This window comes from Hipposideros armiger, unplaced genomic scaffold (assembly GCF_001890085.2).
Source record: "Hipposideros armiger isolate ML-2016 unplaced genomic scaffold, ASM189008v1 scaffold_773, whole genome shotgun sequence".
In the NCBI taxonomy this organism is placed as follows: Eukaryota; Metazoa; Chordata; class Mammalia; order Chiroptera; family Hipposideridae; genus Hipposideros; species Hipposideros armiger.
In genome coordinates, this window is record NW_017732123.1 from 242,259 (window position 1) to 260,209 (window position 17,951).

Sequence of the window (17,951 nt, forward strand, 5' to 3'; positions counted from 1 at the left end):
TGAAGAACAAAAGGACAGCAACTTGTCTGTTCCCCTTCCCCCAACTCCCCAGCACTGTTCCCATCCCCCCAATTCCCCAATTTAAAAAAAAAAAGTAATTACAGAATGTAACATAGGAGATTTCACAAATGCTTGCCATCTTTAAGAATCTTTTGATATGATGATCTACCAAGCATATTTTTTTTTTTTAGCTGAGCCATCCTGCCACCTGTTGGCAGCTCAGCGGCTGCTCAGCTCAGGCCGGAACTCGAACCCCTGTTGCTCAGAGCTCAAAATCTTGAGCGAGCTCTTAACCAACTGAGCCACTCGGCCGGCCTCCATGCATATTTTTATCTTCTGTGCCTGATCATATCCTTTAAAACTATTTCTATTAGATTGCTGGCTCTTTCATGTTGAAATATAACTTTTAAAAATATATTTGTGTTATAATACGTTATCTCAGCCTATGGTCTTATTCTGTTTTTACTGTCATTTGTCACAGTGAAGTTTTAGTATTAACATGGTCATACTATAGTACAATAATAGTAATATGATCATAATGATATTATGCTTTTTGTTTTTTGTCATGTGTTAAAACCATTGTTTACCCTGATGCCATGAAGAAGACACACACGCACACACACACACACACACACACAGAGGTTGCCAATGTGTACACATTTGTTTGGCACCCCATACATACTCATATATGTACAGATGTGTTATATACAAAGATTTATTTTAATTTATCTTGCATTTATATATTTAAAGATTTAGATTTTGTTACTCTTCTTATAACATGCTATAATTTTGTGATTTATATATTTATGTGTTTTACTATTTCTGGAAAAATTTTAACTACAGTTAAACCTTGAAATTGTGAGTAACGTGGCTTGCGAGTATTCCTCAAGATGAGCAAACATTTCTAATATATTTTAACGTAGTAAATGAGCAGGGTCTTGCAATATGAGTAGTTTGTTTCCAGAACGAATTGTGCTTGCATACCAAGGTATTACTGTATTACCTTGCCAAGTATTGCTGTGTCTTTATTCTCTATTGTTCGTTCTCAAACTCCTATTAGCAATACATTGGCCTTTCATTTTACACCCTGTATTTCTTAACTTTTGTTTCATATTTCTCATCTCTTTAACTCCTTTTGCAGGTTTTGGACAGTTTCCTCAGATCTCTATTCAAGTTCATCAATGGTGTTTACCTGTGTTTCTAATCAGTCGTTTGGCCTGTGTAAAGGGTGCGTACTTCTCATCTTTGTACATTGTCACTTCTAAAAGATTTATTTGGTCCTTTTTTCTTTTTCCAATCTGCCTCTTTTTCATTGAAAGCATTTTGCATTATGGTTTAAAATCCTTTTTGTAGCACCTTAACAATTATAACCGTAAATTATAAAAGTATCTTTTATATTGTTCAATTAGTTCAAATTCTTGTAGACTTAGCCTTGATACTCTCTCTGTTGAATCCACTTCATGGTATCTTACTTCTTCTGTGGTTAAAAATTTTTTACAAAGATATCATTTCAAAGGATTTCTCCATTTCTCCTGGCAACCACCATTGTTCTGGACGGTTGAAGTGTCCTTATAGAGACACTTGGCATGTTTTTGTTTTGTTTTTTCCTACTAAGTTGCTCAGGATGACCTCTCCAAGACAGCGTTTTATGGTTATTACTTGAGTTTGAATTTTGACATCTTGCAGTACTGTAATTTTAGACCTATTCCTATGGAAAGCTTTGGTTTTCATTTTTTACAGGAGAATTTTTTCTACATGGAGCCATAAGTAGAAACAACCTGGTTGGTGGTATTTTTTTCTTTTCCTTTGTTTAAGGAGACTACATTCATTTCAGTGTATTGGCTTTTTGTATGGCTCTCAGTTCCAGGTCCATGCCTCTGCTGCTTTGGACCTAAAGCCTGTAGCTCTTATAATGGAAGTTCTTATCAGGCCAGATAATCCTTGGGCTGCTATGGGTTTTATCACTTGTTTAGTAGTTTCTTCTTTCTGGCATCTGGGAATTTTTCTTTCCTTAGAACTTACAAATTTTATTTTCCTCTTCCTCTTCCTCTTCCTCCTGCTCCTCTCCCCTCTCCTCCCCTCCCATCTCTTCTCCTCTCCCCTCCTTTCGTATCTCCTTCCCTCCCTTTTCTTCCCTCCTCCATCCGACAGCTCTCTCCCTCTCTCTCTCTCTCTCTCTCTCTCTCTCTCTCTCTGTCTCTCTCTCATTTTGTTCAGATTATCTTTTGTTGTAAGAGAGTCTCAGGTCTCAGGATAATACGTTACTGGATATCTCTTAACTCATTTTATCTAGACATTTCAATAAAATCCCAACATTTATTCTTGTCTCCAGCCTCTGCCTTCTCCCATGCATGGCACAAACTGATTTAAGTTTCCTGTTCCTAAACAATACTATTAGGGAATGCAGTATTTTAATTGTAACTGTGACAGTATCTTTATCATAGAGGCCTGTTGCTATTTTTGTCCTTCATGAAATTTTTGTCACCAAGAAAGACAGGATTGCATTTTTTGTTCCAGATTGAGTTGGTGTAATGTATTCTTGGTTATCAAAATACTCATACAGCTTTGGGATTTTGAAATGGTAAATATTCATGATGTGTGAAAAAACTTGATAAATAACTGCACAATCTTAATTACATGAAAATGGAAGCTTAGTTGTGTAGATACACACAGGGGACCTAGAGGGATATGTCAAATTATAAACTGCTTGTGATTATGGATGACTCTGTTCTTTGCTTCTTGTGTGTTTCAGTTTCGTATTACATGCACATGTGAACTTTTAAAAAAATAAATGTTATTTTAAAAACCTAAAAATAAGCCCAAACAAGCAAATAAACAAAAAATACTATAAGCACGCTAAGCACCCTAAATCTACCCTCGTTATTTCTTCTGATCTAATTTATGAGGTGAAGCTTAAAATGGAAATGAGCATGTAGTTCAATGTACCTACAAAAAGTGTTTCTAAATTGAGAGAATATAGCATTCCTGCTTAAGTATGAAAATAATCATTAAGAGGGCAATGTACTAAAAAACCATAATAGAAAGGAGGATTATTTATAGGTATAAAAGTTGAGATTCTACATCAAAGAAATGATTAGCAATTGCTGCCTCTTTGAAGGCTGTACTTAAATTTTATTAACGCTCAGGCAGCTATTTGGAAATATCTTATTGGTGATATGACAGACCGGGTTTCTAAATCGTTAGATAATAATAGTCTTCACTCTTCGTTATCTATTCTAAAAGAAGAAAGAGTGAAGTATCTTATCTAAAATACTCTGTTACCTATAAAATTGGTGTTTTCCTTCTATCCCTGTTTAAATCGGGTTACGTTTCCTGAGTTCACACGTCCCTGTTAAGAGCAGAATGAAGCCACGTTGTACACAGTTGCCACTGAGAAAGTCAGACGTCTCTGGAAAAATGCTCACCAGTAATGTACCCAATGAGACATTGGCAGCCATTAAGATGAGAATGGGTTTGAGTCTCCTTCACAAAGGCTCTTCACTTAGATGGTGCGTCTCCAGAGCGGTGGATCTCTTCCATGGACATTGCCTCATTCTTCACAGTTTGTATGCTTAGGGCTCAATGATGACTCATCTAGCGGGTTGTACAGTTTTAATCATAAAATTTTAAACAATAGGATTGTCTATGGACAGTAATAGAGTCTTTCTGGTTTGTGCATTTAATGTTCTAATTAACAACAGTCCTCACAGCCAGGCATAGCTGTTAGCATTATTTAATAGATGAAGAAACTTGCCCAAGATCACGCAGCTGAAAAGTAGTGCAGCCAGGATTTGAACCACTTTGCCTAGTGACCCCTTGCATTGGACAACTATGCTACTGTCTACCAGTTCCGATGTGTCATTCCACGATGGGAGGAAATCACAAGTGTCCCATAGAACTGAATAATTTTGCCTTCAATGTAAACGCAGGTCTAGTCTTTGTGAAATATTTCTGATAAACAACTTATTGGCTTGACTAATTGTATCTTTGTTATAGAATTATTTTATTATTATTTATTATGTCCAAAAGCATTGAAAAAAAAAACTATCATCCAAATAGTTTGTTTATCCAGGAAAATAAGTTCAGTGTTTCCCTTAACTTCTGAGAAAAACTGATTAGAATATTTAGAAATTAATCCGTAAATGCAACACAAAGAGAAAATAAATGGTTAATTGTGTAAATGCACCTTCCTCTTTATAACCTGCAGATATTCACAAAGTAACTGAAGAAATACATTTTATCTACCAACTGATGAATGTATTTTGCTGTAACTCTTAAGGGCTTTTAATTTACCCAGTTGTAGGGGTTGGAATCTGATTCACCAGTATGAGAAACTCCTCCAGCTAAATGGAAGGAAACATGTTTTTATAAACTCCAGATTCTAGAACTGAGTTTCATCATAAATTCTATGATGAAAACAAATAATGGTCTCAATGCCAAATCGATGTTTAAAATGACCAATTCTAATGTTTGGAGACATGCTTGTCATTATCACATAATTCAAGTTACATAAAATATGATTCAGATCCCCTAAAGAAACATTTCAAAATGTGGGATGTGTTAGGTTCTTTCATCTTCCAAAAGGTGGTTAGAAGAAGGCTAAAAAAATGGTGTGCTACACAAATCTTTGAGTTTCACACCCCGATTACCCATTTTTTGCATTTAAGCTGATCATTTACTGGCAGCAGATGGGAAATAGGGTGAAAGTTTTCAATATGGCGTGGTGGGCACATATATTTCCAGACTCAACACGACAGAGTACAAAGCAGCGTTCTTAATGTGATTAACAAAGAGGCATGGAATCTGCTATCAATCTTCCTTGTTACTGTCATAGAGCTTCCCAAGACTGTTAAGAGAAACTTTACAATAGCTGAATGCATGTTACACATGCAGATGGGGAAGTGCCTCGGGCAGTTTGGCAATAGTTACTAGGCATCCATTTCTTGCATTTCTGCCTTGTGAGTCATCATTTCATCTGAGTCTGCCATTTTCCTCTCAAAAGTCCTCTTGCCTTAACATTGACATGGCAAGTAAAGACTTGGCTGTGTCATCATTCTGTAACCATATTTGCTGCATTTGTAAAATTTTATTTTAGACAATAAGTTTCACAGAGATTAACACTAAATTACAAGATGAAAGTTTATTTTAATCTATTTGGGGGCACACTTTCCCCTACGTGGTCTAGGGAAATCCCTTTCTCAATTTCATTTTTTCTAATTTTAAAAAGAAAATATAGTACATAATTCATTCCAGAAACAAACTACTCGTATTGCAAGACATCGCTCATTTACCACGTTAAAGTGTATTAGAAATGTTTGCTCATCTTGTGGAACACTCACAAACCAAGTTACTTGCAATCCAAGGTTTTATGGTATATTTCTATCATGAGGGCTTTTTTTTGGTGAACAATATTCTAATGTTCTGATGTATTATTTCAGTAAAAGGGTGTGAACAATTCATATGAGCTATTGTTTTGATTGGCTTTGGGTAGCCATTGATCTCTGGTTCCAATCAGAACCGTAATATTAAAGGGATGATTTAAAATGGCTGAGATATCTTAAAGAAAATCTTAGAAAAATGTTGAATGGGTTTTCTATACCTGTAATCTATGGAGGATTTTCCTTAGACTTGCATTATTACAACTAGACCAGGGTCGTATTTAATGTGTCATGATTCCTAGTTCCAGTTTGGCATAGAAAGAAGATGAGATTAAGAGCCTGGGTGGAGGGTGTGGGTGCTCATTCGGAGAGATGGAAAAATGAAAAAAAGTGAGTTACAACCAAAATACATTTTTAGATGAAACAGGGAAGTTGAGGAACACCATTTTATTCAACATTGGTTGTAAACACAAAGTAGGAAGATAGAATAATTTCAGAAGGTTTATGGAAGTTTAGGCGAAAGTTAAGGAGGCATATAATTGCTGAATGGGAAAATATTGAAATTGGGAAATTCCAGTTGATTTAGCAGTAATGCAGACCTACATGGGATTTGGTATCTTGGATAATGTATCCATTCAACCTCTGTTTGTTAGCTTTCTCCAGCAGTGATCAGAGATTAGGAAGCAGGGTGAGGGATTAAGTGGTGGTTATGACAGAAACTCAAGACCAAGGAGATTCTGGAGTCAAGCAGAAGCCTGAAACAAGGTCACGTCTGATAGACTGAGGACAAGATTCAGTTTATGAGAAAACAAGAGACTTCAGATTAGCAAGTAGAGATCAGAGAAGGGAACTTCAGAAATCATGATCTTGGGAGAGGGAGAGATTGGAATAATGACACCAGATGTGTGGCTCATTTATACCAAGAATTTGTATCATTATCAAAATTCATAGACACTGAGAAATCAAGTAATTATGAGATCAGGTTATAAAGCCACCATATTTAAATAATGGATCATTATTTTTAAATGTTACACATATTTCCAGAGTTTTAGACCTTATTATCAAGTTACATGCTTGACTATTAATTTCACTCAAAGGATATTTTAAGGGCACAAAATTATTCTCAGACATCTTTTTTCCATCTAAGGCAGAAAACCAGCTTGATCCACTCCCTAATAGAGGAGAGAGTCTTCCCAAATTAAGAAACATTAGCTGTATAGAGATTACGCTTCTTTTTACATAGGAAGGATCAGGTTCAGATATTTTGCATGCTTTTTAAAAGTAATAAAGTCATCCCTCCCTTAAATACATATTTTTCACATCTTGTCTCTTTCCAAAAAATGTTGGCTGTTATGTTTGTTTTTTTATATTCATTAATAACCATTTGCAAAGTAATTTATTTTCTCTTCATATTTTTTTTTCTTTTTCTTTTTGCTCTGACACTTTAATCCTGCTGACATCTTTCAACACATAATGAAAAACGCTTCTGCCTTTTCCTCAATTCTGAATACTATGGCAACGGATGCTAGTTGACTTAGTACAACTTGAAAATGTCACATTGCTCTTCATTCTTTGATGAATGCACATTCATGAATACAGTTTGATGCAAAAGCAATTAAAGGCAGTCTTAAAAAGCACCAAAACCAAAGCCACCCTCAGATAATATTCCCCAGGTGTTGTATTCAGGGTAAAACATGGCAAATGCTTCCTAATATTAAATAGACAAATCTTTCTGTCTCTGAGAGTCATTTGCAATCACTTTTAGAAACATTTTTTTATGAAACACAATGATTTCTATAAATAAATATTAGTTCCAAATCATTGAATTCACTCAGAATATATTATTTCTTCCCAAACTAATGAAATCCATTAAAAACATAATACAAGGAAGAAACAGACAAATTATTTAACACACACATAAATCACAACTTAAACCTAATTTCATTGACACATATAAAACACACACACACACACACTTTTAACTTACCTAATTTTATTTTATTTTTATTATTATTATTTTTTTTTAGCTGAGCCATCCTGCTACCTGTTGGCAGCTCAGCGGCTGCTCAGCTCGGGCTGGTCTCGAACCGCTGTTGCTCAGAGCTCAAACTCTTGAGCGAGCTCTTAACCAACTGAGCCACTCGGCCGGCCCTAACTTACCTAATTTTAATAAGAAGTTGCAATACAAAAACATTTTAGAATGGTTTGCTGTATAATAACAAATATTTGCTCATTAGAGACTGACTCTATCTTTATTTAATAACCAACCCCCAAAACAGATATATAGAATTATAATAACAACAGTAACACAGTCACACACCACTTGACGGGGATGGATTCTGAGAGATGCATCATTAAGTGATTCTGTCGTTGTATGAACATCATGGAGTACACTTATACAAACCTAGATGGGACAGCCTACTACACACCCAGGCCATATGGTCTAGTCTATTGCTCTTAGGCTACACGCCTGTACAGCATTTTATTATACTAAACAACATGAGATGAAGTCAACTACTAGAGAAAATTATGTGATCAACAGACATATATGTAAACACGAGATATATGAGTTTGCTGCTGGCATAACACTGCATAGTTTTACAGAAAACTTTTTTTATTAAGTAGGGAGAGTAATGAAAAGACTTATAAAAAAGTGTAGTATAGTAAATACATAAACCAGTGATACAGTTGTTTATTATCATTATTGAGTATTATGTACTATACATGATTGTATGCTCTATACTGTTATACAACTGGCAACATAATAGTTTTATATATACCATGAAAATGCCATATCTGAAAGAAGCAGATGCAAAGTAATAGTAAGTATACCCAAAGTTTGCTCACAATTATTCTTTAATTAACCAGATTTCATTGTAAGGCATAACAAAGTACAATAAAGTTAAAGTTTAGGGGGAAAGCTATATTTGTATATAAATAATTTGAATTTATCAAAGAGCGTCATTCTATTTAAAGCCAGCATTTATAGTATCCACACCAGGGAGTTCAAAGAAAATTTCCTTTTGGCAATTCCCAGTGGTCCAAGGACAGATTAAAAGCTTAAAGTGATTCTATAACAGCAGCTAGAAACCTGGAAATTAGTGTAGTGTTAAAACGCAATCATTCTCTGCAGGAAAAGGTCATAAATGAGGTTCATGTAAGTGAAGCTTAAAATAAACAGTTTGAGCCTCCAAAGAGGATGCATCTTGGCCACACAGTCACACAGGGGACCTACTGGGAAGCTCATTAAAGGGAGTGCCAAGACCCACTCAAGAAGGAGTAATAGTGAAGGGGTTAAGAATGAGAACTCTGAAATAAGACAGATTGGGTTCAAAGCTCAGCTCTGCCAATTTCTACTATGCAAGCTCTGTAAAAGGTCTTCACTTCTGGCATCCTATGTTCCCTGCATGTAAGATAGGAATGATAATATCACGGGGGTGTTGTGGGAAATTCATGTGTTAATGGAGTGAAAGAAAGTAGATTATTTACTTGGGCCCCATCAATAAAAATATTTTCAGGCTGGGTAACACTCTGGGGATAGTCAAATTAGTGGAGCAGCTGTCAGCACTTGATTTTCCTGATGTTTCCTCAGTCATTGCCCACTAGCTTCCAAGTAACGAAGAGAACCATCTATTAGATTGTATTGAATGCATTTCCAAAGGTATACACATAGCAGAAAATATGAAAAGGAAAATGGATTTGAACACATAGAACTAAATGTGAATGGTTACAATACCATAACCAAGATTGAAAAACAAGTGAAACACTGGAAAAGAGAATTTGCTATAAATAAGACAGAGAAGTTTAAACATCCTTAGTATATAAATTCCATGATAAGTCATTTACAAATAAGTTCAAGAGATGAACAGATACTTCATAAAATCTGCAATACAAATGGGCAAAAAATATGAAAATATTTTCAACTTTATTATGAACCAAAGGTAAACATTAAAAATCACTAAAAAATAGAATTATTAAAAATTATAAATAGTGGAATTTTAAGACTAAGAACCAATAAAAAGGAGGATATAAGGTGATTTCATAGCTTGTTGGTAGAAATCTAAATATTAATATGTTAAATGAATTAAACCCCAAAATGTGCATATCATTTTACCAGGTATTCTACTGTTAAAATTTACAGTTAGAAAGTCACCAGCTTTCCAATGTTCTTTACTATGTTTTCAGCTTGAAAAAAATTGGAAAGAAAATAAGAATACTTTAGGATAGGATTGATTAAATATATTGAAAAAAATCATGTAAAGAAATGTCTATTACCCTCTAAAATAATGATGTAAATCTGTATTTAAGGGCATAGAAAGAAATCAATGATTTAGTATTGGATTTACAAGGCAGGTTACAAAACTGTGTAGTATTCCATTTATTTTTAAAACACATAGAAAGAGAGAAATAAGATAAAGGTATAGAAAAGAAAGAGGAAAAAAGAACAAGAAAAAGAAAAAGTGACAGAAAAAGCAGATTAATGGACACTAACATGAGACTGATGTGACATACATGATTTATGTTTTCTTCATTATGCTTTTTTTAGTTTTCAATACTTTTAGTGGGAATTTATATTTAGTTGAAAATAAAACATTTCCTTTAAATAAGACTAAAAAAATATTGTCAACAGCATCCTAGCTAAAATAATATTCTAGATTGAAACTTAGCAGCTCTGCTCCAAAGAATCTCAATATGGCAGCTGAAAAGTAGCAGAATAGTGTCACTGGGTTTCATCTATGAGGCAGTGATCCTTTGAACCACAGTATGAAATGGTCCTTCTTCTTGGAATGTCTTTTTGCTCAAGGATTTTAAGGAAAAATGAGTTTTTGTGCTGTTAAAATGTTTTTGTAATATAGGATTATCTTGTCGCAAAAAATACATGCTTCTGAAGTTTTTCAATGTGTTCATTAGCATGGCTTAGAATAAAATCAATGATGGGTACTCTGAAAATTCATATTTTTAGACACGTTGATAATGAAAATGGAAATAACTTTAAATGCTTGCTTTTCCACGCACATGCAGATTTGCTTAGGTAAATATATATTTCTAGGCTAAGTTTTTAAACAGACTTCAATAATCAGTTTTTCTCATGAAGAGACAATAAGAAACAAAACCACAGGTATGTTATTTAAAAAACTGCCTTAACATAACTGAAAACATTTTAATGAAAAGCTCAGAAAAGTATTAGATTGAGTGGATTTTAGTTTCAGAGCTAAACTATTCTTGCCAATAGCAGTTAACTGCAGAAAATTAAGTTTGAAAAATGGATAAAGAAAGTTGCTTCTAGAGTAGATGAATTATTTGAGATGCTTAGTTCATTTACACATTGACAAAATATACAATTATTAGTCATCTTTATCCACAGAGAAAACGTTTTGACAAGTATTTCCCTGAAATAAGAAAATAGATGGAGTGACTAGTGGATCAAAGAGTATTTTGATGTGCCATCAATTCCACTTTAAAATTAATTTGATTACTTTTTAGCCTCTTTGAAAGCTACTGTAAATATATTAGTATACAAATGATACACTAATGTTGATGTTGGAATCTAATATTTTAAGATCCTACCAGAATTATATCTTTGTCATTAAAATAGGCTGGGTACATCCTCTGTGACTCTCACAAATTGTCTCTCATCAAGGTGACATCCATGAGGTATGTGTTGGATGTTTTAGTAAGTATGAGCTGAATAAATAAACTACTCTTACCTATGCCTTATCTACTGCAAACTCATCCTACTCTCAACCTTACTCCCCCCTCACCTTCAGCGTTCAGTGTAAATTAGAAGACCTAATTGGCACCAGCTTTCTTACTGGCTCACTGGAGAATTTAGGTAAGCTGGTCCTTAGTTTGCAGAATGTCATATAACTAATTGATAATCAAGAATAATATTAACAAAGGAACAAGACAAACAAAGGAATAAAAACTCAAAGACAGACACCAGTTTAGTGGTTACCAGAGGGTAAAGGGGAGGAAGGATGGTAAAAGAGGGAAAAGGAGTCTGCCCCCCCCGCCCCTAAAAAAGAATAATACGTATTAAATTCTTTTTGTAAACCTGAGGATCAGTATGAGTTTTTCTTTTTTTCAACAGAAAATTTCTTTTTTGTTCACTGACGTTTTGTTCCTTTCTATCTCATAGTAAATATAGCAGGTAAAGTAACTTCTTAAGTGTCAATCCTAAACCATGCTTACAAATAGCAGATCTTATTCTCTCCCACATCTTTTTTTTGCATTTACTAGACTTATGACTTTTCTACCACTTGACTTAAAAGTCAAAAGATCTAACAATCTATGAGACTTTAGGCAAGCCATTTAATGATGTTAGGTATCTATATCGGTAAAAGAAAATTAAGCATGGTTTTATTGGGGAATTGGGATGGGAACAGTGCTGGAGAATTGGGGAAAGGGGAACAGACAAGTTGCTGTCGTTTTGATCTTCAGTCTAGTTGTGGAGGACGTTGCTTCACTGGCCCAAGTTGGCACCATCATTGCGCTCTTCCCAGGCGAGGCACCTCAGTCGCCAGCTTCTGGACAGCCACTCACAGCTGCTGCTGGCCGCTCACGCTGGCTGCTGGCTACATACGGTAGCCCATGGCAACCCACTGCCACAGGGGCTGCAGCCTACGCCTTTGCCGGAAACTCACGGCAGCCCAGCTCCAGGTTGAGCTGTTGTTCAGCATCTTAGCTGTGGAGGGCAGTGTCACTGGCCCTCATATGTGGGATCTGAACCGGGGCCCTCTGGCATCCCAAGCCAGTTCTTAACCATAGCGCCACTCGGCCGGCCCAGATTACAGAGTTCTTAAAACAATTAAATTGAATAATGTACTTGAAAATGCTTTATAAATTGTAAAGATCACAATAAGTTGGCAATACCATCAGTGTTTTCTACCCTTGCAGTTTCTTTTTATTTTGTGATATAAACATTAGTTTTACAGACTTTTACAGGTTTGTTGTGTGACACCTATATATTAAAACCTAATCAGCATTTTACTCATGGATGAGATGGTAGGCAGGATATGCCATTTCATTCAGAAGTACTTAATTGAAACAATGCCACCGTTGTCTAGTTCTGGTTTTTCACTTTAGCAAGTTGCTTCAGAGAAGAATGATTTCACAAGAAAAATGAATGGACTTTTATCAGTTATGCTTCCACAAAGAATATTTAAAAAGCAGTCCTTAAAAGATGATGTGTGTTATTTATAACTTCCCGTATTCCTTTTGCCTTAATGGCAACACAGTATATGATATTTTATAACCCCTGCAATTCCCATTATCAGTCTGCAACTCTGCATTTCTTTCGTTGTTGACTCATATATTTGCAAATTATTTATTCATCTTAAGATATATCCATGCAGTTCAAAGAAAAGAATAATGTCAAGGCTGAGCAGGAGTATAAGTGACTCCATAAAAGGCACATAAATCTCTTCTTTCTCTCCCCATCTCTTGAATTGGTACCAATGTTTGAGAATAGTGTTTGAAAATACCAAAAGATTACTTCTGTGAATTAAGGGTCTACTTTCTTTTCTATGTTGCTCATGTTAATTCCACTCCATTCCCTATCCCATGGAATGTTTAGCTGTATTGTAAATAAATATTTCATCTTTTTTTTTAGATTTCCCATGGAAGATGGGTTTCTTCTCATTTAGGTTTATTTGTTTCTATAAATTTTGTATGTCACATGGATTTCTTTTGAGAACATAATCAGGATATCTTTTTTCTTTTCAAGAATCTTATTTCTATAAACTGCCCTAGCCTTTATCTTGTTTGTTTCTTCCTAAAACAACTGGTTTCATTTGATTATTTTAACTTATTATCCATGCTATCAAAGGTCACCCTCCTCAACCTTATTTCCTTGAGAACTTTCCAGTTTCACATATTGTGTTTATAAGGCTATAATTGACTTTATTAAATTATCTAATAACACTATCATACCACTCAGTTATAGAGCATTTAAAAAATACTGGGTCCAAAGACTGTTTCTGCGCATAACGTATTCTTTGGCAGTAAGAATATGTCTGCACACTGACACTGAACTGACTTTGGAACATAAATGAATTAGTCTAACTTGCTTTTATTGTCTTCATAAAAGAGGGCTATATATTTGCTATCAAAAGCACTGACCCATATCTGACTATACTTAGCATTGAGATAAGCTCCCTGAATGAAGCTAACATAATTTTTTCAGCCACATATGCCATCTAAGTGTTAATATATGTGTGTCTAAATCAAGTTCATTTTTCAAATTTGTGACACGCCATCAATATATAGGTGAGCAGAGTATAATTTTAGGGTATTAGTGAGACATAACTATAAAGGAACACACTGGACATCACAAACTTTCTGGGAGTGAGAATCACAAAATCAAAGCCCTGGAAGGTGGTAGATCGCACACAGAGTATGAGTCACTAGTGTAGGAAGTACAACGAAGAGGAAGAACATCAGGATTACTCTAACTAATGATGAGACAAGTAAAGAGTTAACAGGAGTAAGTTTGTGAGCTAGCAAGAAAGAGCTAAACATTAAATGCTTGGTCTGACTCCCCAGCTAGCACTGTACCTGCAGGCTGACAAACACCTTACATCCATCATAGGTGAGAACAGAACAGTTTCCAATCGCAACAGCAACCCCCTACAAACTAACAAACGCCCATCATAGGTGGGAACAGAACATTTCCCAATCGCAACAGTAACCCCCTGCAAGCTGACGTCCATCACAGATGGGAACAGGACAGTTCCCAGGAGAAGACAATTGTAACGGCAGCCCCCCTGCGAACTGACAAGCACCTACATCCTGCTTAGAAAAATATAAAACTCCAGCTCTCCTTCACATAGGTGCAGCTGTCTCCATTGGACTCTGCCCTGGCTAAACTCTTTTTGCCAGTATCTCTCTTACTCCTCTGTCTCTGCAGCTCTCCCTATCAGACTGCCCTGGCAAAACTGCTTTGGCTAGTTCCAAACAGAGCTCTCTCTCTCTCTCTGCCTGAATTTCAATAAAGCTTTCTTGCTCTCCCACTTTGTAGAATCTCGTGAATGCTTTCATGTTCTGTGAACGACCAGGGGTTAATTCTATGCCTTAACTAACAGTTAAGAGGCAACTACTATGCACAAAACATTCAATAGGAAAATAAAGTGCATGTAAGGAGACAGACAAGATACTGCCTCTGTTCCTGAGAAACTTATGGGGAGATACAGAGGTGCGTCAATACATCAAACTGCATGATGTACCACAATGCAGCCTAATGTAGAGGAACTAAACAAGTGCAATGAAAGCAGGGAAGAGGAAACAAATATTACTTAGAAAATCAGGAGAGGCTGGAGATGGGTGCATGGATGAGAGTCCCACCAGCAGAGATGGAAGAAATATTCTTTTTAGAGACAATGGTGTGCACATAGGGACAGAACTGACAATGTACAGTGTACATTTAAGAATGATGAGAAGATTATTCTGACTTACAGGTGTCAGGTGGTCACATGTCTTGCATCAATGGATGGGGAAGAGGCTTGATCACTGCACTGTACACCTGAAGCTGATGTTGTATAATATTGTATGTCAACTATAATTGAATATATATATATATATATATATATATATATATATATTATAGTCATGGGACATAGAGTATAGTGTGGGAATGGAGTCAAGGGAATTGTAATAGATATGTATGATATTGGGGGGGAAATGGGGCCGCGGATTGGGGGAGGGGGGTTGTCACCTCGAGGGGTAAAAAGTATAACTATTGCACTGTGTTGTACAGCTGAAACTAATTCAAAAAAAATGTGTATTTCATAATAAAAAATAATTTAATTAAAAAAAGAATGATGAGAAATCATGAGCACCTCAGAAAACAGTATGTGAATGAGAGGAGTTTCAGATCAGATTGCGAGGGAAAAGTTGAGTAATATACAATAACAATATATGAATTTTTATACGTAATATACATAAACAGGAAAGTTAATTACCAGAATTATGCTTCAAAAATACCATTCTGGGGCACAAAGGTGGATTGAATGAGACACTGTGGAAAAGGAATGTAGTTAAGAGACTATTGGAATAATCTAAATAAGAGATAATGACAACTTAGATAAGAAAAACCATCAGGTTACATTGCAGTCAAAGATGTTAAACTTGCCATATTCATTTAACTATCATCTTAAACACCATGGAAAAAATAGTGAAGGATTTTTTTAAAGTCTAAATCAATAAAGGTCAATGATATTGGGGGAGAAGACAATATAGTCAATATTTTGAAAGATACATGGCAGGTGGAAGACTGCTTTACAACCAAAAGTATGAACGAAGGCATGACGGCACAATGTCTAGAAGTTAGGATAAGTAAGACAAGATTTCTCTCCTGAAACCATGCACTGAATTCATGGCACAAAATTGCTAGTGTGAGACAAAAACATTGAAATTTAATTTCTGACACTACTAAAATAGAAAGGCATAGAAGTTAGGAACACTAGATTTGTGAGGGAGTAATGCTGAGGAGCAGGCCAGTAACAAAAGGGTTAATTGGTAGGCCATTCATGCAGTATAAGCTAGCGGGGATGGCCAGAGAAATTATAGGTATTCAAAATTAGATAACAGTCTTACATAACTAACTCAGGAAGTCTAACATCTGAGTAATTGAGATTTCCAAAAGGAGACCAGGAGGGAAATCATCAAAGACACAATACAGGAAAATATCCCACAATTGAAGAATACGAGTTTCCATAATAAGGGAGCCCATTTTCGGGAAAACATGAAATTATCAACACGAGGGGAACAGCATTCGAGTTTTTCTAGGATAAGGGGAAAAAATGATAAGCAATAAATAAGTACTCTAAAATCTTCCAAAGAGATTAAAATAGGGCACAAGGGAAAGGATAAGAAAAAAATGACACTGAACTTCTCAATAACAATATTGGACTTTAAAGGACTGTGAAAGAATGCCTTAGCATTTGTGACTAAAATATGATTTCCAACCAAGAATTCTATAATATAGCCAGCCACATTTTTAAACTATATGAGGATAGAATAGATTTTTCATATGTGCGATGACTAAGAAAATTTAATCTCTTTGATTAGGAATAATTGAGAATATGCTTCTCACATTCTAAAAGAGGAAGCCAGTCTGATTTCATCAATGGGCTTAATCAGTGGCTCCCCTGTAACCATGCCCTTTGGTACTATCCTCTCAAGATGACTCGGCACTTGGTCATGTGACTTGCTTTGAACAGTGAGATAACAGTCCATTTGATGCAAGCAGGGATTTGAAAGAGTTCTTGCACATTTTCCCTTCCTCTTGCTTCTATAAATGGCCATGAGAATATGTCAAGAGAGAAAGGCTAGTCTGCTGGAGGACTAAGAGAGACTCCTGTATGGGAGAAACCCGTAAAGGGTAGCTGAGTCATCCTGCTGAGACTACTAGCCCAGCATGTCCCAAGCTGACCCAAAAGATGACATCATACACGAGTCAGCTCAGCAAGATGAGTCAAGTCCAGTCCACAGACGCCCCAACCAACCTAGAGCCTTAAGAAAAATTTCAGCAATTGTTTTTCGGTTATTTATTTTACACCACTAAATATATGTGTGTGTGTGTGTGTGTGTGTGTGTGTGTGTGTGTGTATGTGTACATTTATGTATATGTATACGTATATGTATATGTCAAAGGGTGGACAACAAACAGAAATAAAAGCTAAAATGAGTTAGTCTTTGGGTAGTGGTACTGTGAGGTGCATTGGGTATGTTTTCTTTCATTATAGACTTTTAGTAGTCAATTATTTTTTTAAATCATGGGCATATTTTAAATTTTTGAAATGATGACAGATAGGACTCTACACAGATAGTTTTAATCCAAAGGAGTTTTATGGTTTATGCTGTTGATATTTTGTTTGATTCGAACGAGAGGAAAAGTAAAAGTCTAGAAATGCACTTGGGTTGGGGGTAGGTGAATATTAATTCAGTCTGCTGGCCTGAAAACATAGGGTCTAGGATGATTAGTAGCTGAAAGGAGCCTAGTATCCTCAGGAAGAGGGACAGGCTTCTGTTGGGGCAAAGGCTGGAATTGATTTAGATTGTTTTCTAAGGAACAGAGAGCTTCCTGGGCAGAGCACAGGTCATTGAGGGAGGGGAATTTTGCAAACAAAAGTGAGAGTAAGGGACTATATTTTTGCCTTTGATTAAGAAAATAGCCATGAAAAGTCTGGATCAACTTAACTGGCTTCCCAAACCTGAACACATCACTGTTTATTTTGGGGTATGAGAATTGCTTGAAAACCCCAGATTTTTCTGGGCCTGGACTTCTACAGAAATTTTACAAAGAAAGAGTTTATCATGGAGAAGTAAATTTAGCTCAGTATCACCTACTTCAGTCTCACCTACACTGGAATATATGATGCTTAACTAATAAGCTGGTGTCTGTACATGAATGCAGGGATTACAGCTGTTATCCAGGAAAAATGCCTTTTTTAAGATAGTGAAAATAGATGCTTTTCCTTTATCTGGGGAGTACATGGGAAGAAAATGCATGATTGGAAATTCAAACGTATCATTTAAAAAAACAAAGTTAGGTTTGAAAGTCCCATTTAACTA